General features: G+C 38.3%; 1 long non-coding RNA gene across 1 annotated transcript; it reads right to left on the bottom strand.

The window, feature by feature from the left end:
* Nucleotides 1–13,435: 13,435 nt before the first annotated feature.
* LOC131359927 (uncharacterized) lies at nt 13,436–15,169 on the bottom strand. Its single transcript, XR_009205818.1, has 8 exons — nt 15,036–15,169; nt 14,727–14,773; nt 14,566–14,643; nt 14,357–14,451; nt 14,197–14,246; nt 14,027–14,112; nt 13,827–13,918; nt 13,436–13,717 (listed from the first exon to the last, which is right to left on the bottom strand). It is a non-coding gene; the product is annotated as an uncharacterized LOC131359927 (long non-coding RNA).
* Nucleotides 15,170–24,122: the final 8,953 nt, after the last annotated feature.

The raw sequence follows: 24,122 nt of genomic DNA, 5'->3' as shown, positions 1-24,122 counted from the left end.
TCTGAAATTTCCTTCAGGATGAATGTAAAAGTTTACAGAATTGCCATATTTGGCTGAGGGTCTGTGTGCTCAGCTGTTTAAAGAGGCAGAAGGCCATCATACAGAGGTGGCAGCAGGAATAACACAGACTACTGACTTAACACCTTACTACACACTGTGTCACTTTAAATTTCATTCATCTCAGGTTACTTTTACAAGCATTACTGCACTTTAAAGCTTTGGACCCTGTGTTTTCTATAATGTCTTATTTTCATTTTAAATGTGCTTTTTTGTGATTTCAGTATTTATACTCTATACTCTTATACTTACACTCTACCCATGTGTGTACTTAACCCTACTGTAGCCCCTCCCTGCATGCTTCTTATTCCTGTTGCACTTTATATATGTCTCATCAGCACTGTGAATGTCATACATGTGTCTTAGACCTTGAGTCCAAGAGAATTATTATTTCATCTCATCACACTGTATGTGGCTGTGATTATCTTGAAATACCGCATAGTTAAAGCTCTGTGAAGAGATTCTGGCACTTAGGTTTAAAACACTTAAATCCTCATTATTCCCATCCTACAGTTCTGTTATTTATTTTAAAGTAAATTGTTCTTCATAAGTATACCAGTAATTGTTAAGAAGTTTCTGTCAGTTCACATTTCACAATACAAATCAAATCCAGCTCCAAGAACAGATTCAGGGTCTAAGGTGATCTGTTATAAAGACGGTATAAGCTTTCATATAAGCATTTCTTTAATGTTAACTAATGCAGTAAATAAAGTAAGTTAACAGAGCCTTAATGTAAAGTGTTATCACAGTATGTTTATATATATATAATATGGGTTGATGACCTAATTATAGCAGCTAACAGTGAAAGTGTTGTGAAAAGTGTAAAGGGAATGTTCACTGAAAGATTCAAAATGAAAGACATGGGTAGGTTGAAATATTTTCCATCTATCTAGGGATAGATTTTGAACAGGCAGAAGGTCTAGTTAAAATGTCACAGGAGAGATATGTGAGGAAAATACTAGATTGATTTGAGATGCAAAATTGCAAGTCTAGAGAGACTCCATGTGAACTGAAACCTGAGTATTCTGAAGATGATGAAAGAACCAAGAAAGTACAGAGAGGCAGTAGGAAGTTTAATCTACTTGTCCACTTGCACTCGACCAGATATACACTACCAGTCAAAAGTTTGGACACACCTTCTAATTCCATGGTCTTTCCTGATGTTTATGTTTCTAACTGTTTACTTTGAACAGTTGATATTGAGATATGTCTGCTACTGATGCTCTGTAAAGCCTTCATAACGGCTCTAATCTGAGGTGCTGTTAATTGGTGATTTCTGAGGCTGGTAACTCTAAATGAACTTCTCCTCTGCAGCAGAGGTAAATTTTGGTCTTGCTTTACTGGGATGGTCTTCATGTGAGCCAGTTTCATCATGGTGCTTGATGGCTTTTGCAAATGCACTTGACAATACTGTAAAAACTGTAACAACTGACTGTTTTTTGTTGTTATTACATATGGATTACTTAAGTCCATGTGTGTTATTTCATAGTTTTGAAATCTCCAGTATTGTTCTAGAATGTAGAAAATAAATCCCTAAACAAAAAACACTGAATTAAAAGGTGTGTCCAAACTTTTGACTGGTAGTGTATATATATATATATATATATATATATATATATATGCGCTTTGGATGAGGTCGTCTGGAGGTTACTCACAAATTGGCTTAACATCTGAGTTCTTCATAGATTCAACACCAACTCAATGATGGCAATACAGCATAAGTACAATGTTAAAGAATGTCATTTTGTGTATTGATTAGAAGGTTGTTATCCTCAAAGTCCTCAAAGGGTTGGCATCTTCTCTTCGAATGTCCAAAATCTACATGAAACGAATCAGCATAGCTGCTGTTCATATTATTAGCAAGCAGTAGATGATAATGTGCATTTTCAGATGTACTGGAGCAGAAGGTTATGGAATGTATTACGTGTATGCCTGGCTAAAGAGCTAAAACTCTTTAAACTACATTTAAGCTGGGAGAGTGTATCTGAGCCCCGAACACTGTTCAAAGTTTTGTGATTTCAAAGAGTGTGACATATTGTAGCATGTTAGAAGACAAGTTGGATACATGGGAGCTAAACCATTTAGGGCCTTGTATGTGAGTAGGAGTAGTTTGTAATCGATTCTAAACTTAACAGGTAGCCAGTGTAGGGATGATAAAATATTGGGGTTATATGATCATATTTTCTTGACCTGGTAAGAACTCTGGTGGCTGCATGTTGGACTAACTGTAGCTTGTTTATTTTAGATGCAGGACAACCACCTAGTAATGCATTACAATAGTCCAGTCTGGATGTGATTCATGAATGCATGAATTAGCTTTTCTGCATCAGATACACATAAGATGTTTATTGGCTTGGCAATATTTCTAAGGTCTAAGGTGTTTTTGTAATATGGGCGATATGATTTTCAAAAGACTTGCTACTGTCTAATATAACAGCAAGGTCTTTCACTGCCGAGCTATTAGTAACAGTACATCTGTCTAAATGCAAGGAGTATTGTGAGAGTACTTACTTTTTTTGGACTGAATAGTAATATCTTTCTTATCAGAATTTAATAATTTAGGTCATAATTTTATATGACCCATATTTCACTGCCATTACACCGGCTAGTTCCCCTTTTAATTTTACAAAATGGTATTGATCAGACAGGTAGGATCTAAACCATCTTAATGCCTGTCCCTGAATACCTGTGAAATTTTGTCATAATCTATAGGAGTCATGATGCATAGTGTCGAATGCGGTGCTAAAATCAAGAAAAACTGATAGTGAGATCCAGCCTTGGTCTAAAACTAAAAACAAGTCATTTGTGATTTTAACTAGCACAGTTTCTGTACAATGGTGTGACCTGAAACTTGACTGAAGATCCACAATTTTGTTCTTGATTCATTTCAAGACCATTTTTTTCAGTGAAGAAATTCATAAAGTCCTCACTACTAAACTGTGATTAAATACTCTTTTCAGATTCTGGTTACCTCTGAATGTTTCTTTTGCCCTGCATGATTTTACACATTGCGCTGCTGCTACATGACTGCCTGAATGGATAACTTTATAAATAAACAGGTGTACAGGTGTTTCTATTAAATTGGACAGTGATTGTACACAAATTCTCTAGAGCATTAACACTGCAGTGCCCGAGCCTGAAATACTGTAGCCTACGATGGAGGAAAACCCTGACCACATCCCGCTACCCGCACACCCATGACCAGTGGTCTGACCTGCAGGATTTGTTTTAAGTAGCTACTCGCTCTGCCTCACTAACATACGATTTCTTCTTAGAAGAATTAACATCATACTTGAGGAAACATGCAGAGGTCAGCACGTCCTGTGGTCATCATAATGGCCATTTTCTTTCATATGAATCTAATGTTAGATCGGAAGAATGAAGGATTTTTATTGTATAGGTGAATAAATGTGTCCTGCATGTCTAGTTAGGCTTTAGTTAGCTAAGTAAGCTAACGTAATGAGTAACTCTGGAGCAGCAGTCTATATTAACATTACTGATGTTATACAGCAACACAATAACACAATAGATCAACTTTTATTCTTCATATTCACCAAGTAACATTTCTTTTTCATAGCTTCTTTCTTTTAATGTAAAGCAGAATAAGATTACTGCCAAATACCCCAATTGTCCATCACACACCAAAGCATTAGTTACTAAATACTGAAATATTGACTAGTGCTGAATCTGAACTTTTTTCTTCTGAATCTGTAGAGCAGCAAGTTTCTGTTAAAGTCAATCTGCTTAGATCCTCTCTGGTCATTTGTTTAAAACTTGTTTATTCCCAGGACACAGGCGTGTCCAGCACACCTTAGTTATTCTGTATGAGTTACCAAGTCAGACTGTCCTGCTATAGTACTTAATATTTTCTTCTGCTGTCTGTATATGTTTCATTTTTAAGCACTTTATGTAGGAAACAATTTACAAGCCACAGACCCGGTCTTTATATAATGGTCCTTTTTCTTGTGTAGTGTCCATGCACAAATACCTGTGCCCTGTGAACACTGGCACACACACACACACACACACACACACACACACTTCAACATCTGTGTAGTAAAGTGTTTTTATCAGGTTTTAATTTATTTCTATATTATCTATAACATAAATCCTAACAGGAAAACTTCATTGTTCTCAAGGCCTGCTATTTTCCAGCCCCCATGTTCCCCTTGTGTGCCTTGACTACCCAGAATAACGTTAATTGATATCTGTATCATGTTCATGTCTAAGACCTTGTATTAACAGGCATGTGTGAGTAGAGTGACAGATTCTTCTCACATAAAATGAATAGTTAATTACATAATGTGATACAGTAGTAGGAAAATAGCCATCTGGATAAAAAGATGTGATTTTACAATCAGATATTCCTATTTTATATTTATTTTGTTTATTTTTTTGGAAAAACACTGTGAGCATTTTTACCCATGTTAGGGAAATTTAGAATTAATTATTTTTATTGTTTTTATTGCATTGTTGTTGTTTTGGAAATTTATTAGCTGCTATTTTACACCATGTATCCTGTAATAGGAGAACTTTATTTTCCTGTATTTTTGCTTGTAGCTCAACTTTCTGATGGGAAGGAGAACACCAAGACAGGTAGTGAGTCCTGCATCTTCTACTTAAAAAAATGAAGGAATACAATTAGTAGTAAAAAGAGTCCATCAGCAGCATTTGAATGAATCTTGAATCTGTCCTGGTTTTTAGGCCCACTTTAACAACACCCTTAGTTATCTCCAGTGCTTCCTCAAACTGCATTTGTGCCCTGCTTTACAGAGTCTCCTGCTTCTGAGGAAGTGAAGGAGATTCCTTCACCTTCTTCTATGAGTCCTGGACTGATGGTGGAGAGCTCAGGGAGTGTCTGCTCAGGTGATGCTGAGCAACCTCCCTGCAGTAGTGTGGAGGTAAAACGTTTAAATCTACTACATCTTTAATTCGTGAGTAAAGATGCTCCTGTTTTCTCTGGAATAGACAGTCTGAGATAGTTTAAGGTAACTAATATTTGTTTTACAGTTGATGGATTCCAGCTTTGAGCCGGAAATACCCCAGTCCAGCAGAGAGAGCACTGTTCTCCTGGTCGAAGGTAAAGATTTAAATGAAGATTAAAGTGAAGGAGTAGACTTAAGTATTTAGGCCCTCTTTAACAACACCCTTAGTTATCTCCAATGCAATCTCAAATTGCATTTGTGCCCTGCTTTACAGAGTCTCCTGCTTCTGAGGAAGGGAAGGAGATTCCATCACCTTCTGGTGTAATTCCTGAACTTTTGATGGAGAGCTCAGGGAGTGTCTGCTCAGGTGATGCTGAGCAACCTCCCTGCAGTAGTGTGGAGGTAAAAACGTTTAACTCAACTACATCTTTATTTCTTGAGTGAAGATGCTCCTGTTTTCTCTGGAATAGACGGTCTGAGATAGGCTGAGGTAACTAATATTTATTTTATAGAAGGAAGATTCCAGCTTTGAGCCTGAAATGCCACAGTCCAACAGAGAGTGCACTGTTCTTCCAGTCGAAGGTAAAAATTTAAGTGAAGATAAGACTTTATGTGAAGGAGTAGACTTAAGTATCAAAGGTCAAGCACTGGACTGGTTTAAATCTTATTTGAATAGAACCTTTTCTGTTTATGTAAGTGGATGATTATCCTCCAAAGCACATCTGACCTGTGGGGTACCCCAAGGATCAATTCTTGCCCCCATTCTGTTTTCTTTATATATGCTTTCTTTATATATAAAAACACAAAGTATTTTTTAATTTTTATGCAGATAAATTTCCTGAACTTAAATGAGAGTAAGACTAAGGCAATTGTGTTTGGTCTGTTAGCTCTCTCTGGTAGCTTAAATCAAGTGTCAGGCAGCTTAGCTGCTTATGTAAAACCTGTTAAAAACCTAGGTATTGTCTTTGACTCTGCCCTGTTATTTGATAAGTAAATACAGTTGTCAAATCATGTTTTTTCCAGTTGAGACTACTGGCCAAAGTTAAAAGTTTTTTAACCCCTGCTGAGTTTGAAGAATAATTCATGCAATTATATCTTCTTGTCTGGACTATTGCAATTCAATTTATATAGGTATTGGTCATTCCTATATGAACTGCTTGCAATTAGTCCAAAATGCAGCTGCTAGACTCCTTACTGGCACACGTACATTTGATCACATCACCCCCGTCTTACTCTCTCTGCAGTGGTTATTTTAGTGGGTATTTTAGAATAGAGTTTAAGATTTTACTCTTTGTTTTTAAGGTCTTAAATGGTCTGGCACCTTCTTATTTATCTGAACTTGTGACTGTTAACATATCTGCTAGATGTTTAAGGTCATCAAATCAGAAACTGTTAAAGCTTCCCAGATCAAGGCTTAAAAGAAAGGGAGACCGGGCTTTTGCCATAGTTGGCCCCAAATTGTGGAATAGCCTCCCTTTATCTATTAGGATAATCCCTACAGAATCTCTGTTTAAACTAAAGCTTAAAACTCATCTTATGTTAAAAGGCTTTTAAAATCTGAGTCAACCTGAGCTTGTTTTTTTTCCTGTATATGTACTATTTCCTGTCTCGATTGCTGTTATTTTGATCTTATAATTTTTGTACAGCACAATGGTCAATGATTGTTGTTTTATTGTGCTATATAAATAAACTAAACTAAACTAAGTATTTAGGCCCACTGTAACAACACCCTTAGTTATCTCCAGTGCATTCTCAAATTCTATTTGTGCTCTGCTTTACAGAGTCTCCTGCTTCTGAGGAAGGGAAGGAGATTCCATCACCTTCTTGTGTGAGTCCTGGACTGATGATGGAGAGCTCAGGGAGTGTCTGCTCAGGTGATGCTGAGCAACCTCCCTGCAGTAGTGTGGAGGTAAAACGTTGAACTCTACTGCATCTTTAATTCGTAAGTGAAGATGCTCCTGTTTTCTCTGGAATAGACAGTCTGGGATAGGCTGAGGTAACTAATATTTATTTTATAGAAGGAAGATTCCAGCTTTGAGCCAGAAATGCCCCAGTCCAGCGAAGAGTGCACTGTTTTTCTCCCAGAAATTACAAGACCAGCTGATGTGAGATCTGGACTGAAGAGGAAACACTCAGGGAGTGATGCTGGGCAACCTCCCTGCAAACGTTTTAAGGTGAAACGTCCACTACATCATTAATCCTTGAGAGAAGATGCCCGTTTTCTTGATTTCTGTTATATTCACATTAAGAGAACATATAGATAGAATAAATAAACCCGAACAGATAGATCATGAGATCCAATATTCCATTCACAGAAAGAAGAGAAAGAGATCGAGTTACTTGTCAAAGCCCTGGAGGAGCTGACGCTGGAGGACAGTGTAAAGACCCATTTAGAAACATTTGGTAAGTTAACAAAAAATAAATAATTAAATAATAAAATCAAACCTTCACATGCATGCAGATATCACTTCTAAGTACAATGCACAGTGTGAAATGTGATATCTGCTCTGAAAGTTTATTATATTTGTTGGTCTTTGAGAGCTGTTTCCAGAGAAATGTCCATCATTGTATTTAGAAGCTGTTTCACATTTCACAAAGCTGATCCACATTTAATAAGGAATTCCTCTATATGTAATCAAACCTGCATTTTTTTCACCAAGACAAGCCTAGAACTGGGTGCAGAGTCAAGTTTTGGGCCAATTATGAAAAAGCCCTTTTGTCATGTACAGTACATTTTCCATAATTTGCTATTATTTTCTATTTTGCGCTGTATTTGTTCTCTCCTTTACAGGGTCTCCTGCTTCTGAAGGGATGACACAAAGTCCATCAGCAGTAAAAGCAAGATCTGGGAGGAAAAGAAAGACTCCACTGAGTACCTGCTCAAGTTTTGAACTTCCCTGCAAGCGTGCTAAGGTGAAGTGTTGGGCTCTACTACAAAAACTCTGGGCATTCATATTAGTTAATTAAATTCACCACTAACAAGCATTCAGTTAATATTTTACACTGGCTCTTTCATAATCAGAAATATGATGTCATTCATGAAACTGATGTTAATCTGAATCACAGCTAAACATTAAACTATTCTTTTTGTGTGAATTAATGACACTATAAAACTGAAGCTCAGTTGTTTTTCCCCTCTAGCTTCACCATGGTTAGCACCCGGAAGACATCATCCCATCATTTTCCAGACTCCTGGACCATCTGCCTTAATTTAAAATCTTTTTTAAAAATCTTTTTTAATTAAAAACAAATAAAGAAATTACTTTGTAATGACAAAAAAGTTGTATCTATCTATGTTGCCACAAGTTTCTAATTTCTGCAGACAAATGAGAGAATGAGAGATTTGGTGGGGAACAAGAAACTCTCACTAATCATCAGATAACAAAAACACCTTTTTAAAAAGCAAATAAGAAAATGTGATTCATCAGACCAGGTCACCTTCTTACATTGCTCCATGGTCCAGTTCTGATGCTCACATGCTCATTGTCAGTGCTTTCAGCGGTGCACAGGGGTCAGCATGGTCACCCTGACTGGTCTGTGGCTATGCAGCCCCATATGCAACAAACTGCTCTGTGTATTCTGACACCTTACTATCAGAACCAGCATTAACTTCTTCAGCAATTTGAGCAACTGTAGCTTGTCTGTTGGATCTGACCACACAGGCCAGCCTTCGCTCCCCACGTGCATCAAGGGCCTTGGCTGCCCATGACCCTATTGCCGGTTCACCACACTTCCTTCCTTGGACCACTTTTGATAGATACTGACCACTGCAGACCAGGAACACCCCACAAGAGCTGCAGTTTTGGAGATGCTCTGATCCAGTCGTCTAGCCATCACAATTTGGCCCTTCATCAATCTCGCTCAAATCCTTACTCTTATCCATTTTTCCTGCTTCTAACACACAAACTTTGAGGACAAAATGTTCACTTGCCTAATATATCCCACCCACTAACAGGTGCCATGATAAGATTATCAGTGTTCACCTGTCAGTGGTCATAATGTTATGGCTGATCTTTGTGTGTGTCTATATATATATATATATATATATATATATATACACCAGAAGCAGCAACAGATGACTTTAATGTCCTCATGGATGAAAAGAAAGAAAGGAGATGTGAGTTGGTTGATTCAGTAAATTAGCTCAGGTCAGGATAATCATATTTTCTGTCTACACCTGTTGATGTTAGCCTACCGTTGACTGAGCTAAGGTAAACATACACTGTTATTGCTAGGCAACTTCAGACAGTTAGCTAAATATTTAATGTAGATTAGAAGATTCTGTGTAGCATGAACACAAGTTCACTTTAAACCGCGTATTTCCTGTCAGCAGTGTATGACAAGCAGACTCTGGATGTTAGTTTAATGTTAAACTCAATATGATCATAACTCGGTCATTTTCATATCAGAGGACAGATGAGGTGGAGCTGCTTCAGAACAGAGAGGGTGAGACAGGGAGAAGCAGTAGCAGCACAATGGTACAGGTAGGTTATGTGCTGTATGAAGGACCAGGTGATTTTGGTTTGTTGGAGATAAAAGGGAAGAAGTGTACATGATAAGTAGTGAATACAGTTTGAATATTATCAAATTAAATGCTGTTCTTGTAGAAGCCAAAGTGTTTAGATGTTTAGAATATTTTGTTAACATGGTCACATCATCACATGGGTATGGTTTCATATTATTTACCTGCTCACTTGTGTAGTGGGAAAGAAGCAAAGGGTCAGGCCCTGATATTTTTATTGACCGTTTCCATATAGTTTTAGTTCTGATGAACTTTTGTTTATTTTTATTTGTGTCAGAGGACATATTAGGTGAATTGGCTTCAAGACAGGGAGGATGAGACAGGGAGTAGCAGCTCAGAGTTGCAGGTATGTGCTGTGTAACGGGTCATATAATTTAATTTAATTATATCTCATGTCAGAAACAGGCTAGCACATTTTCATCTTTCATATGAGAGACCTGAGGGGACAGGTGCAAGTGAAGAAGTGCAGGCAGACAAGCAGGAAGCTGAACCCAACCATGCTAACCCAAAGCTCATTGCAGTGCAGCAGCTCACCAGCAAAACACTACGGTTCCAAGAAAAGTGGTACCCTGAATTTCCTAGGCTCCACTACAGTCCAGGAGTCAATGGAATGCTATGTTTTTTTCTGTGCTCAAGCTTTTGGGCATGAAAAATCAAATTTGTCCAAGAATGCATATCCAGCTTTTGTCAAAACTGGTTTCTGAAACTGGAAAAAGGCAACTCAAAAATTTGCAGAACCTGCAAATGCACACAAAGGTCCAAAGCAATACACCCGAAGTTGCCGTCACTACCCACTGCCAAAAAACAAAACCAGTAGATGTCCAGTTATCTTCAGCCAAAGCTGCACAGCAACAAGAATCAAGACGGTGTCTCATGAAAACTGTGGGCTCGGTTTGGTGGATGTGTCTCTGATAAATGTCTTGTGCAACAAGTGATTTATTTTCCATTTTCAGGTACAGCGGTTAGTTTGAAATAAAAGTTTGTTTAACAGAGGAAATTGAGTCTCACATTACTTCAATTTTATTCACACACAAAACATTAACGGTGAACAGTTTTTACTTTGTGCGCCCAGCCCCCCACCCCCCTTCAAACCAAAGTTACACCCTTGCACAGATGTGGAAGAACTGTCAAGTAGACGTACAGGGAAAGTTTTTGTGCAGAGGTGAAATCATTTGTATCACTGTGTAAACTGGCAGCACAGAAATACCCTGTACTGTCAGCTGATGAAAGGTTCTTGATAATGAGAGAACCGTTCCTATTCGCATCTCCTTTCATTTCAATTTTCTCTGTAAAATTAGGCTCTACATAGTCTTTTTTATTCCAGAGATACCCCATTAATTCAAATGTGTGTTTTGCGCTGTTTTTATCCCACAGAATGATGTAATTTTTTATGCCGTGTAGACACTTGAGCTCCTCTGTATCTCCTTCGGATTGAATCAGACCAGAAGGATTCTGCTGGACTTTGCTGCTGAGGGCAGAGTCTATAGTGAGAGAAATAGTGGATAATATTACAGTGAATTCAGATATTCTTAGAAAATTTGAATAGTTTTATCAAAGCCATATTTATTAAGATTGAAATAAAATACCTCATCGTCGAACTGCTGCATTTTTTTTTATTAGGAAAAGTTTAAGATGAAGCATGAGCTCCCTCTTGTGAGTTACTACTCCAACTCCCTCATCACCCCAACCACCCACTGACCAGATTCACAAGTATCTAGCTTGCACCATTTAGATTAACAAAATTTCAGTGTCACCCAGAGAATTTTACATTTAACACTTACATTTATCTCACTTGTACATCTGAGCAGTTGAGTGTTAAGGGCCCTGCAATGGTAACTGGGTGAGATCCAACCTTCCAATCAGTAGTTTAATGCCTTAAGCACAGAGCTACCACCGCCTGTCCGCAAGTCTGCAATCTAAATTGCCCCTGGTCTGTCTGTCTGTCTGTCTGTCTGTGTGTGTACACTCCTTTGAATCAATCTCAACTCTAACTATGATTAAGCATTTACTGATAAATATTACTGAATGGTTATAGAGACAAAATAGTTAATTATAACCACTTTTCAGGGAAGACAATTTTCTCAAGAATCTCAATAAATGTAGTTAATAGAACTCAAAATGAATGGTGATGGGATGTGGCCCAACATAAATTGCATAAACTGTCATCAGCTGGAAGCTGATTATTTTGTGTTCTAATCCAGTTAAAACTGAGCATTTTGCCAATGCTGTTACAGTCTGTTCTTCACTAAAGAAATTAAAACACTTGGCTTATGTACAGTTAGTCTGTAATATCACTTGCATCAATAGGATTGCTTTAAAAAGTCATCCTAACTGGCCTGTTTTATTAGAAGTTATTATGACAGAAAATAGAGCTTGCAGATGATACTGAGAACCTTTAGAGCCTTCCATCCTAAAACTTTCATTTGTTGGTAAACAAATAAATTACAGCTTTAGCTCCGAATATTGCAAACTCCAGAGAATCCTTCTAAAAATGCTAAATACAAATCTCTGTACAGTAATCAACAATTTGACTTTTTTTTTAAATTAAATAAACACATTTTAATCTGGTTATTATCTTATGATAACATTATAACAAGTATATTAGCATAAACATGTGATTTGTCTTGAAGGTGTCACTGCTGTCAGAGTTGCTGTTATAGAAAAAAAAAAATCAACAGCTTATGAGAGTTGAACAGTCAAATTTACTTCATGTGCAAAAGACAGCTGTGTTTTAAAACAGATAACAGCTGTAGTGGTTGGTGCAGAGCTCAAGAGATGATGAGAACTGGTTGTTAGTTTTTGTAATAAAGAGAAGCACTCACTGGAGCACCTGACATGCACAATAAAAACAGAATGTGACACCATACTGCCCCCATCAGGCCAAAATCACTGAAAAAAACAGCACTTACACTGACTACAGTTAGTTAAGCAGTTGGCTTAATGTTAGTATAAAGATAACACTTCCGGGGGACGACTGCAACAATAGTAAATCAAGTATGAAGCAAAAGTAAAGAATGTCACTTTATTTCTTTGTGGTTATTGGTCAGATGTATACTGTAGAAATGTGTCTAACAGACAGTTATACAGGGATAAATTTGAGGTCTGCATTATACAGTCTGGTGATAAAAGAAAAGACTAGATCTTTACCCAAAAGGATAGAAAATTAAGAACGTGTATGACTTAAAAAACATGGAATAATGCAGTTGACAAGGACAGAGAAATGATCATCTTTATTACATTCTTGAATAATAAATGGGTTCTTTAGTTTCCTTAATGTTTTAGAAAACATTACACTTTAAAATAAGGATGGTTCATAATAATAATAATAAATAATAATAATAATAATAATAAATCCATCTTTGAATAACAAGATCACGTCACAAACATTTCCTCTTTATGATCTGAGTAAGATTTTCTCCATAATACACAAGTGATTATTGCCCCTGGTTTTATTTACTCAGGGTTTGGACTGCACTGTAAGATGAAGACTCCTCCTTAGCATTACATGCCAACTAACCAATCTGCACAGATTACAGAGTATTACACAGATTACCTCGACCTCTACGAAAAAACAGGCAAAAAATCGAAGCCGAATCGTCTAATGCGCAAAGCCTTGCTCTAATAACAGATAGCTGGACCTCGTGGGTAACAGAGTTACCTCACCCTTACTGTTCATTACAGAGCGGATTGGGAAAAAAGAGCGCCGTCCAACCCCGTCTCCTGTAATAAAGTCATACAAGCGCTAATTTTTATCTCTCACTATTTTCAGTACACTATGAATGTGTACAAGTTGATTTTTGCTTTTAAGTAAAATAAAGAGAATTGCAACTAAAACCAGTTTTGTTCTTCTTAACATACTTACTGTTCCTGTCACCTAAGCAAAGAATAATGGGGGAAAAAAAAAACAAAAAAAACCCTTTAATTTGCCAAGCCATCCGAACCGAACCGAAAAGAAAACCGTGGTTAAAAACCGCGGTACGTATTGAACCGTGGGTTAACTGTATTGTTGCATCCCTAATGTCTAATCAGGGTTACAAATATGGGAAAACAAAATGAGATAAAATAGACCATGTTCTGAAATTCTTAATTCAATGTTCTTAATTCAAGCAAAATCTCCTGATAAGACACTTACTGGATGAGGTGTTCAGCCATTCTTAAAGCAGCTGAAGAGAATCAGTTCATAAAAAACATCCAGGAAGTTGTAGTGGTGGACCTGCACAGAGAAGAAAAGGTAGAAAAATAAATTAGCTTTACATATTGAAGTCCTGTTTTCTATATTAGCAAAATATTTTATATTTAAACTGTAATTTCACACATCGGACCCAGAGAGCTCTGCTTTAATCGATTCCTGATTGGAAGGCGTCCTCAGGAATCGAATCAGGGCCTCGTAGGCCAACTGCACACCAACTGCATCCTGTTAAAACAAATGAAAAAAACAAACAAGTTCTGGTTGTGGATGCTGGCAAGCAGAGTCTGAATATAAGATAGCACACATTATACGTTAAAGCAGAGTGGACTTTACCTGTGCAATAACAGCAGCTGAATAAAGGTTTAACTCACAGCGAACGCCTCGCGGACAGCAGGCACCTTCAGGCCGATGTCAGTCAGCTAAGAAACAAGAGATATAAATGCTTAGTGTATGTTAAACATACAATACACCATTACACCACTGAACAGTGAAGAGGATCGTACCAAATAAAGGACACCTCCATCTCCTCTGGGTTAAGGCACTGATCACTCTCCTGCAAGCCAAATCATTAAATCATTAAAACACACAGTAAATTTTACAGCCTTCCATTCAGGGGAATAGCAGCATATGTAGATACACATCAGATCTGAATCTCTGAATTACCTCAGAGTCGTCCTGATCCCACTCCCAAGTGGAGGTGTACATTGTCCATCTGCAGCCACATACAGGTAAGTACAGGTTACCGTTGTAATGGTTTGCTGTTGAATAAAAATAAATAAATAGTGACAATGCAGACAAATAAAAGTACAACTGACAAAATTCCAAAAGTTACTGTCTACAAAATACACTTCATGACAGTGCAATAAATTTACCACGTAATAATGTGGCACGATGAAAGACGTCTCCACTCGGTTACAGGAGATGAATTCAGTAACCCTCCCAGATTCAGCCTGAAGAGAACAAATTAAAGTGAACACAATTAGTCACTGCAATTAACAAAAGTTTTGTGATGCCTCAATAAATAATCCCTTACCGTATGCCAGAGAAACAGTCCTCTATGGTGGTTTGATAAGGGAATCCCTGCAAATGACAAAAAGCTGAAAGTCAAGATCTATTTCACAAACGCGTGCATCAAATAATCATCAAGCTCAATTCTCTTCCTCAGAGTAATTAAGTCTGTGATTTCTATGTGACTGAAGCAGTGTGTCTTGGTGGTTTTAAAACCAACAAAGACGTCTCTGTGAGCCCCTTATCATCCGCAAGGAGTATGTCTTGATGTCCACCGAGTGGAAATAGAGAAACAAAACTAAACATTAGAACTTGTACAGAAAGGTGTTTGTACCTCAGCTGCTGCACTGTAGAATACCTTCAGCTGGGACACAGGTAAAGGGTCTTGGTGTTGTTCATTGAGCAGCAGCTGAATGTTTGGCTCAACAAACTTCACACACAAACACAATTAGTCACTGCAATTAACAAAATTTTACAATGCCACAATGAATAATCCCTTACCTGAATGCCAGTGAATCTCTCCTCATAGCTAGTATAATAAGGGAATCCCAGCAAATGACAATTAGATGAAACTCAAGATCTACAACTAGGGCTGCATGATTATGACAAAAATCATAATTGTCAATTATTCCCTTGAAATTGTAATTGTGATTCTTAATTACGATTATCATAGTTCACATTAAATGGTGTTTTGAATAGCTTTATACCATTGTTTGAAGCAACTGCATGCCATATTCTATAACAGTTTTTATCTTGGTGACTTTTTGATCCTATTTCTTTGAGGGTGGAGTCATCAGAGTGCATCTCTGAGACTTGATGGTCAATTACCATACTAGTATTTATGGAGCTGAGAACTCCATTTTCTATTGACAGAACAGCCAAATGATGGAGTCTGTTCTGACCCATTGTTCACCTAAGTCATGTCTGTATTTTAACTTAAATTCTGCATTAGTTGAATAATAGAAAGTCATGATGTTCAGACTGTAATGTCTTAGTGTCTTAACAGATTATATTTTATTTAGATCTATCTTTAGGCTTATTTAATTTAAGGATTTTGTCTTGGGTAGGGAATAATATTCAAAAGGGTCCTTATGTCAGGGGTTTTCAGAATCAAAGACAGTGGTTTTTGACACAACATACATTTGTTAGCCGACTTTTATCAACTGTGTTAACAATAAAAATTAAAATGATCTGAATAATAAGATTGTTGTGTTTTCTGACCATTTTTTTTTTTATTGCTGTCCCGCTCAAGGGCTGTAAGGTATTTTAGTCACGTGGTGTGAAAGCGGCGCTGCGCGGACTGATAGGTGTATGACATTAAAGTATCGCAAGAGCGGTTCTAGGGCATATTCGAGCGCACACTCTCATGGTATTTGTGTGTGTGTGTGTGTGTTTGTGCGTGCACAGAGAGATGTCAGACAAAAGTCATGTCTTTTCGGTTCTAATTCTTGATTCTTCTCAGCAACACTTTGCAAACTAGTTGATGTTTCTTTATCAGCGCACATATTACACAAAAATGCTCTTCTAAAAATCATGTCAATTCAAATATACATGAATATGATTCCACATCATCGAGGTGAGCAGCACAATTCGGGACCGCCCCAATACACAATTCATGAGTCTTTGAAATGTGGAGGGGGCATTCCGGAGACCAAAAGCCATGACTGCATACTGGAGGAAGTTGCCCGGGGTAGCAAAGGCAGAAATCTTAGATGCCCATGAAGTGAGGGGTACCTGCCGATAACCTTTTAACAGGTCCAGCTTGCTAGTAAACCTGGCTGTGCCAACACAATCTACACAATCCTCCGTTCTAGGAAGGGGAAAGAGTCGATAATCGGTACAAAAACGATGTGAGGCATCAGCCTTGGACACTAAAATACAAGGTGAACACCAAGGGCTCACTATGGACAGCTAACCCACATTTAAGTAAGTACTCTGTTTCTTCCTTCATAATTGTTCACTTAGCTGGGGTTGTTCTACATGGGTGCTGCCCGATCACCTCACCTAACTTTGTGTGAGATGGGACATCAGCAAACAGACAAGGGAATCTTGTAATCAGGGCTTTGATAACCTCCTGGAAAAATATAGGCCACCCTGCCAGTTTCTTAACAGAAAGGTTACACAGATTTAGCTGTCTGCTCTAAAGGAGTTTCTAAAACTTTGTAAGCGTCAGGCACGCACTCATACACATGAAGAACAGTAGCCTTAACAACTTCATATTCTAGACTCTGTTCAAGAGTGAGAGCGGAGCAGGCTTCCTCAGCTTTTCCTGACAGTTTACACTGCAACAACAGTGTCCACAAACTTTTAGGCCAGTTTAACGTTGTGGCTATTCGCTCGAACACAGAAAAATAAGTATCAGCTTCATCTTCAGGCACTAAACCAACATGTCGGCTAACATCGAAAGCAGGCTGGTGTTACCCGTCTCAGACCAAAGACACCCGACTGAGTAAGTAGAATACACAGTGGTGTCAATACTGCAGAATAATCAGAGAGACACATTAATATGCTGCGAGCTCTGGAGATGTTTAATGAACTCTGCATTCTTTCCCTTTTCTTTTATAATGTTATCATGAATTGAAGGTATTCAGTTTCAAGAAAACTGACAGTTTGTAAAATACCAAAAATTAAAACAATAAAACTCAAACTCCATGTAAACTCGATGTGAATGCCATGTATTCTAATAAAGTCCATGTATTCAAATAGTCCATGACTGTCTGTGATTCAATATGGCACATGTAAATGAACAATACATTATACATTCATATCATTAATAGTAATTCACATCACAAATGTTTTTCCCTTTTTTTAAATCCACTTATTCACTGTCCACATAATCATAAACAAAACATAAAAACTATTTTTGCCTTTTCGTTAAACAGGTCTGCCATTTCGTTTCACCCTGTGTTTCACATGGACGTAGCCATTTTGTCTCAACTACAATACACTCGCCGCCATTTTGGCTCAACTCAAACTGGTTTCAACTCTGATGCAAAACAGACATTTAACTCACATCCACGTCCACATGTACTTATAATCCATATATAAAACTCTTCAAACACACCTATGAACTCATTTTGTGTACCTGCTTGCTTATCTGTCACTGTTTCTTGACACATTTGTTCACGGATCACACAAATTAATCAACCACTTTACAAAATCTAACAAAATAACCATTTCATTAAAACAAACTGCATTTATCTACACTCACATGTATAACAAAACATCATGACTTATTTAATGCTGTTTCAAGCGATTAACAAACCATATTTTCCTCACCTGCGAGTTCTAGAGATGTTTAATGAACTCTGACCTGAGCTCCGCAGTTCAGTGTCTCAAAAGCGCTAAGCGCCCTCTAGAGGAGACACAAAATAAAACACTTTCAGAGTTAGGGCAAAATACAGAAAACATTACTAAATTAAATTGAACATCATGTGACCTTGTTTCACTGTTTTGTGGGATGTCTACTTTTCTTGTAGACGTACACTCTCTTTACACATTTGTTTTCGACCCACTACACTGGTTTACTGGCAAGGTCAGGAGCGGAGCTAGCGGTGATGCTGGCGCGATGGAGACATCAGTCCCAGTGGGGGCAGAGGATGCTGCTGCTGATGGGCAGAATTTCCGTGGAAGAGGCACTGGCTTTGTGGAGCAGCCAGGTCGAGCTTCTTCCACTCCGCATCCAACTCCTTCTCCCGAAAGCGCAGCAACTGCATCTTACACTCTTGCCACTTTATTGGCAACCCCAAACTGCATCCCGGGATCTACAGAGCCGGCCTGAAGCAGCTCAAAATAGGCTTCATCACCCAACCAACTTCCAGGCTCCGTATCGGCACCCGCAGCGCTGGGAGCCTGAGGTGGCCGAGTAGCGACGCCCGGAAGCACCTCCCGCTCAGGTAAGATCTGCTGCTCCACTAGTACCTCATACAACGCGGCTTTAACCACATTCTTGCTAGTGGGTCATGGAACCGAAATATTAAAGAAGTCGGCTATCAATAGCAGATGGTCTTTCCGACATTTCTCAAAAACTTCTAAAGTAAGACACAACGTAAAGTAACCAAATCAAATAATTTCTCATATTATATATATAATGTATACACTATATTGCCAAAAGTATTCGCTCACCTGCCTTGACTCGCATATGAACTTAAGTGACATCCCATTCCTAATCCATTGGGTTCAATATGACGTCGGTCCACCCTTTGCAGCTATAACAGCTTCAACTCTTCTGGGAAGGCTGTCCACAAGGTTTAGGAGTGTGTTTATGGGAATTTTTGACCATTCTTCCAGAAGCGCATTTGTGAGGTCACACACTAATGTTGGACGAGGAGGCCTGGCTCTCAGCCTCCGCTCTAATTCATCCCAAAGGTTCGGGTTGAGGTCAGGACTCTGTGCAGGCCAGTCAAGTTCATCCACACCAGACTCTGTCATCCATGTCTTTATGGACCTTGCTTTGTGCACTGGTGCACAGTCATGTTGGAAGAGGAAGGGGCCAGCTCCAAACTGTTCCCACAAAGTTGGGAGCATGGAATTGTCCAAAATGTCTTGGTATGCTGAAGTATTCAGAGTTCCTTTCACTGGAACTAAGGGGCCAAGCCCAGCTCCTGAAAAACAACCCCACACCATAATCCCCCCTCCACCAAACTTTACACTTGGCACAATGCAGTCAGACAAGTACCGTTCTCCTGGCAACCGCCAAACCCAGACTCGTCCATCAGATTGCCAGATGGAGAAGCGCGATTCGTCACTCCAGAGAACGCGTCTCCACTGCTCTAGAGTCCAGTGGCGGCGTGCTTTACACCACTGCATCCGACGCTTTGCATTGCACTTGGTGATGTATGGCTTGGATGCAGCTGCTCGGCCATGGAAACCCATTCCATGAATCTCTCTGCGCACTGTTCTTGAGCTAATCTGAAGGCCACATGAAGTGTGGAGGTCTGTAGCGATTGACTCTGCAGAAAGTTGACGACCTCTTCGCACTATGCGCCTCAGCATCCGCTGACCCCGCTCCGTCAGTTTACGTGGCCTACCACTTCGTGGCTGAGTTGCTGTCGTTCCCAAACACTTCCACGTTCTTATAATACAGCTGACAGTTGACTGTGGAATATTTAGGAGTGAGGAAATTTCATGTCTGGATTTGTTGCACAGGTGGCATCCTATCACAGTTCCACACTGGAATTCACTGAGCTCCTGAGAGCGACCCATTCTTTCACAAATGTTTGTAAAAACAGTCTGCATGCCTAGGTGCTTGATTTTATACACCTGTGGCCATGGAAGTGATTGGAACACCTAATTCTGAATATTTGGATGGGTGAGCAAATACTTTTGGCTGATTCTGAGATCACAGAAATGAAAACAAGATCAAGCAAATTCAATTCAGTTCAATTCATTTGTATAGCGCTTTTAACACTTCTCTCAAAGCAGCTTTACAGAAGTATAGAAACATAGAAAAATGTATAAAGTTTAAAGTTAAATTAGTATTTAACTCTAAACACAGGAAAAACCTACACCCTAAGATGATATGAGGAAGAAACCTTAAGAGGAACCAGGCTCAGAAGGGAAGCTCATCCTCATTTGGGTGATGATATTTAGAGGAGTTTGCCTTTTTTCAGTTTTGTCAGTGTTTCAATACCTGGCCCTTTAATTAAGCTACATAGAGATTGTCACAAATCATTGTTAAATCACATCTGTGATCATCCTTGTAACAATATGAAAATGATTTGATTGTTTATTGTATTGCGTAACTTATGAAACTATATTTTCCTGTAGTTTAGGATTCCCCCTGCACTTCCTGATGAAATATTTATGATAAATACACATATGTATATACCACAATTTAAATCCAATAATGAAATGAAATATCACTTTTCCTTCCCATTCCATCATCCATTCACTTTCATCTTGCATGTCACTGTGTGTTTCTTGATGCATGACATCAACATGACATCAATATGCTTTTGTCTCATTAATTCAAAGAGCATCGCTCTCTTCCTGTAGTCTCTCACACCGTTTATGTTTAAACTGCCCAGTCTTAAATTACTCATAAAATGAATAAAGAAAGACACTGAGCAAGACAAACACAAAAAAACAAAGAGAAAAGTAGAACACTTGTTTTTCATCATTCAACATGCTTAAACTCAACGTTTGCACAATTTTCTTTAACCTGTATTTCTCCTGTTCTGTTAAACCCCCAGCCCTGTTTCTTTCATTGCTACTCTTGCTGACTCTATAAACAATCCACCATCTGGAAAAAACTCCTCTACTTTAATTCCTTTCATCACTTTAGTTGTTTGCAGAAAGGAGTTAATTTTCTCAGGAGTATAAGCACTCCTCCTAGCTCTTCTTTGAGGGACTGAGTCAAGTGAGCTCACTGATTCACTCTCACTTTCCATTACTGAATCATCAGAGTTACTACAGATATCAGATTCAACTCCCATTTAATCATCTTGGTTTTCCTGAACCTGTCCTTTTTTTCTGATTTTTTCCCTTTGTCTTTTCCACTAGTGTTTCTCTTTAAAGTTGGTGTTTTAAGCAGGTTATCATTTTCTGTCATATCAATATCCTTTGAGTTTTCTACCTCTACAGCATCACCATTTGTTATCTCTATTTTCTTCTTTTCTATTTCTTCCTCATTACTTTCTTTCACACTCTCTTCTTGATCTTAAACCTCAATGCTAGATTTAACTCTTCACCTTTGTTGTTTAGAATCATATACACTTTTACAAACTGTGAGGTATGGGTTGTTCTGTGTGTCCTGTCCTGTGTTGGTGATTACTGTAGAGATTAGTTGATGTTCATCTGATTGTCCTCTAGATGGCAGTAGTACTAAACATACAAGTAGCAGAGATTACTTCAGGTTGGTCCACTCCGTACTCCAGCCCAGGCTTTCCTGATGATCCAGCTACTACCACCTGCGAGCAGTAATGGAGACCCTATAAAGCTGGGACAGAAGCCAGTGAGATTTTTTAACAAATTAATATGTCATTTTAAGATCAGGTTCTGTATCACAAATTATTTGGTCCTAAAAAATAAAGTTTAAAAATATCAGAAACCTGTGGCATTATGTTTTGTTTCGCATCCATTCACTAGCACTGACCACACTTCATTGTGCAGCCATTCACTTGCATTTCATACTGATTGACTCTGATTATACTGATGTCCTGATTTTGGTTAATTTTGTTGTAATAAATATTATTTATTCCGCTGTGTCGTCTCCCTTAATGTTACATCTCTGAGCAAGGTGTAACAATAGGGGAGGGAACAGACATGAAAATGATGCCCCAGAGGTAGGAGTGACGACACAATGAAAGTCTACTTTTTACTGGTTATTATTGTAGCTGTATTTGATAAAAATTAGTTGGACTAACTCAATTAAATTACAGTGCATGGATGAGTGTCGCGTCCGGTCTCTGCCGCCCCGTGCGTGAACCCGGACCTCCGTGGACGCTGCGTGCATCAGCACGCCATGGAGAAGACCCATATGCAGGATTCAGAAGGCACTGCTTTATTAACATAAACACAAGACATGGGGAAACTAACCTAATAACGAAGACATGACAACACTAACAGAAACTAAACCATGAACAGAAACTTGACTTACAAACAACGAACATAGAACAATGACAGGTATAAAAGGATCCCTATTTATAGGGCACAACATTAAGACTAATGGGGAACAGGTGACATGGTGGGAACGAGAACAATAGGAAAGGAGTGGCACAAAAAAATACACACAATAAAGCAGGCTTCACAGAATCACCTGCCAGCTCCCTCTCTAGGCCTGGCAGGGAACTGTCCACCTGTTCCTGACAGAGTTGGAGCTATATATATTTATTGGATGGAAGTCCTGCCCACAACTGAGTTCATGAGTTATTTTTTTCAGTGCAGATGGTATTTACAGTACATTCTGGGAAGTTTTAGGAGATGACTTGCTAGCAGTACTCATTGATAGCTTGACCAGAGGGTCATTGCCTGTGGGATGCAGGAGAGCGGTCATCACATCCTTTTACTGAAGGTATTGTCAAAAACACTAGCTATCAGATTAAGAGAAGTGATTGGTCACCTCTTTCATATAGACCAGACATATTGTGGACCCAATAGATCTATTTGTGATAATATTTAACTGATTAGAGGTATTCTGGACATCTCTAGATCATTGGATTTAAATTGTGGTATATACATATGTGTGTTTATCATAAATATTTCATCAGGAAGTGCAGGGTGAATCCTAAAGTACAGGAAAATACAGTTTCATAACAGATAAGCAATACAGTATACAATCATTTTCAATCAAATTGTTACAAGGATGATCACAGATGTGATTTAACAATGATTTGTGACAATCTCTATGTAGCTTAATTAAAGGGCCAGGTATTGAAACACGGACAAAACTGAAAGAAGGCAAACTCCTCTGAATATCATCACCCAAATGAGGATGAGCTTCCCTTCTGAGCCTGGTTCCTTTCAAGGTTTCTTCCTCATATCATCTTAGGGAGTTTTTCCTCACCACTGTCACCTCAGGCTTGCTCATTAGGGATAAATTTTAGACATAAATAGTAACGTAAACGTCTGTAAAGCTGCTTTGAGAGAATTGTTAAAAGCGCTATACAAATAAATTGAACTGAATTGAATTTGCTTGATCTTGTTTTCATTTCTGTGATCTCAGAATCACAAAATCCTGGAGGAACTGATTAGACATTGAAAGTAGAATCACATTGTTTTCTGTTTCCAAAACTGCAATGTGGCAAAAATTGAATTCTGTAACTTTTTCTGTACATTTAAATACACTATATTGCCAAAAGTATTTGCTCACCCATCCAAATATTCAGAATTAGGTGTTCCATTCACTTCCATGGCCACAGGTGTATAAAATCAAGCACCTAGGCATGCAGACTGTTTTTACAAACATTTGTGAAAGAATTGGTCGCTCTCAGGAGCAAGTGTGTATGCCTTTGTAACATATGCAGGCAATTTAACAAAGGTTTTACTGAATGATCTGTACCCCTGTAGACTATTTAAAAACAGCTGGAGTTTAAAACACAGAGACTTACAATTGTTTATTAAAATAAAGAAATAAAGAAGTGAAAGTCTAACCAGTGAAACTGTGTGATAAATTATAACACAATTAATGTGACATCACATTAGGCATCACATGCCATGTAAATGTAAGTAAAAGGGGGCGTGGTCAACAGCAGGAGAAGTAAAGGCAAGAAACAACCTTCTATACTTTTTACTAATAAAGAACTTCATACTAATTCATTACATTTTTACCCCCCAACACACACACACAAGGATATAAAATTGCCAACACTAATGCAGTTGACATCATAAGTTTAGATACTAGCAGAATATGGAAAATGTAAAACAAACAAACAAATAAATAAGAGGGATCATAAAAATTGCGTTTTATTTTTTTTATTTA

This window comes from Hemibagrus wyckioides, linkage group LG09 (assembly GCF_019097595.1).
Source record: "Hemibagrus wyckioides isolate EC202008001 linkage group LG09, SWU_Hwy_1.0, whole genome shotgun sequence".
NCBI lineage: Eukaryota > Metazoa > Chordata > Actinopteri > Siluriformes > Bagridae > Hemibagrus > Hemibagrus wyckioides.
The sequence above is the reverse complement of the archived record's forward strand: the minus strand, read 5'-3'. Positions and strand labels throughout refer to the sequence as shown.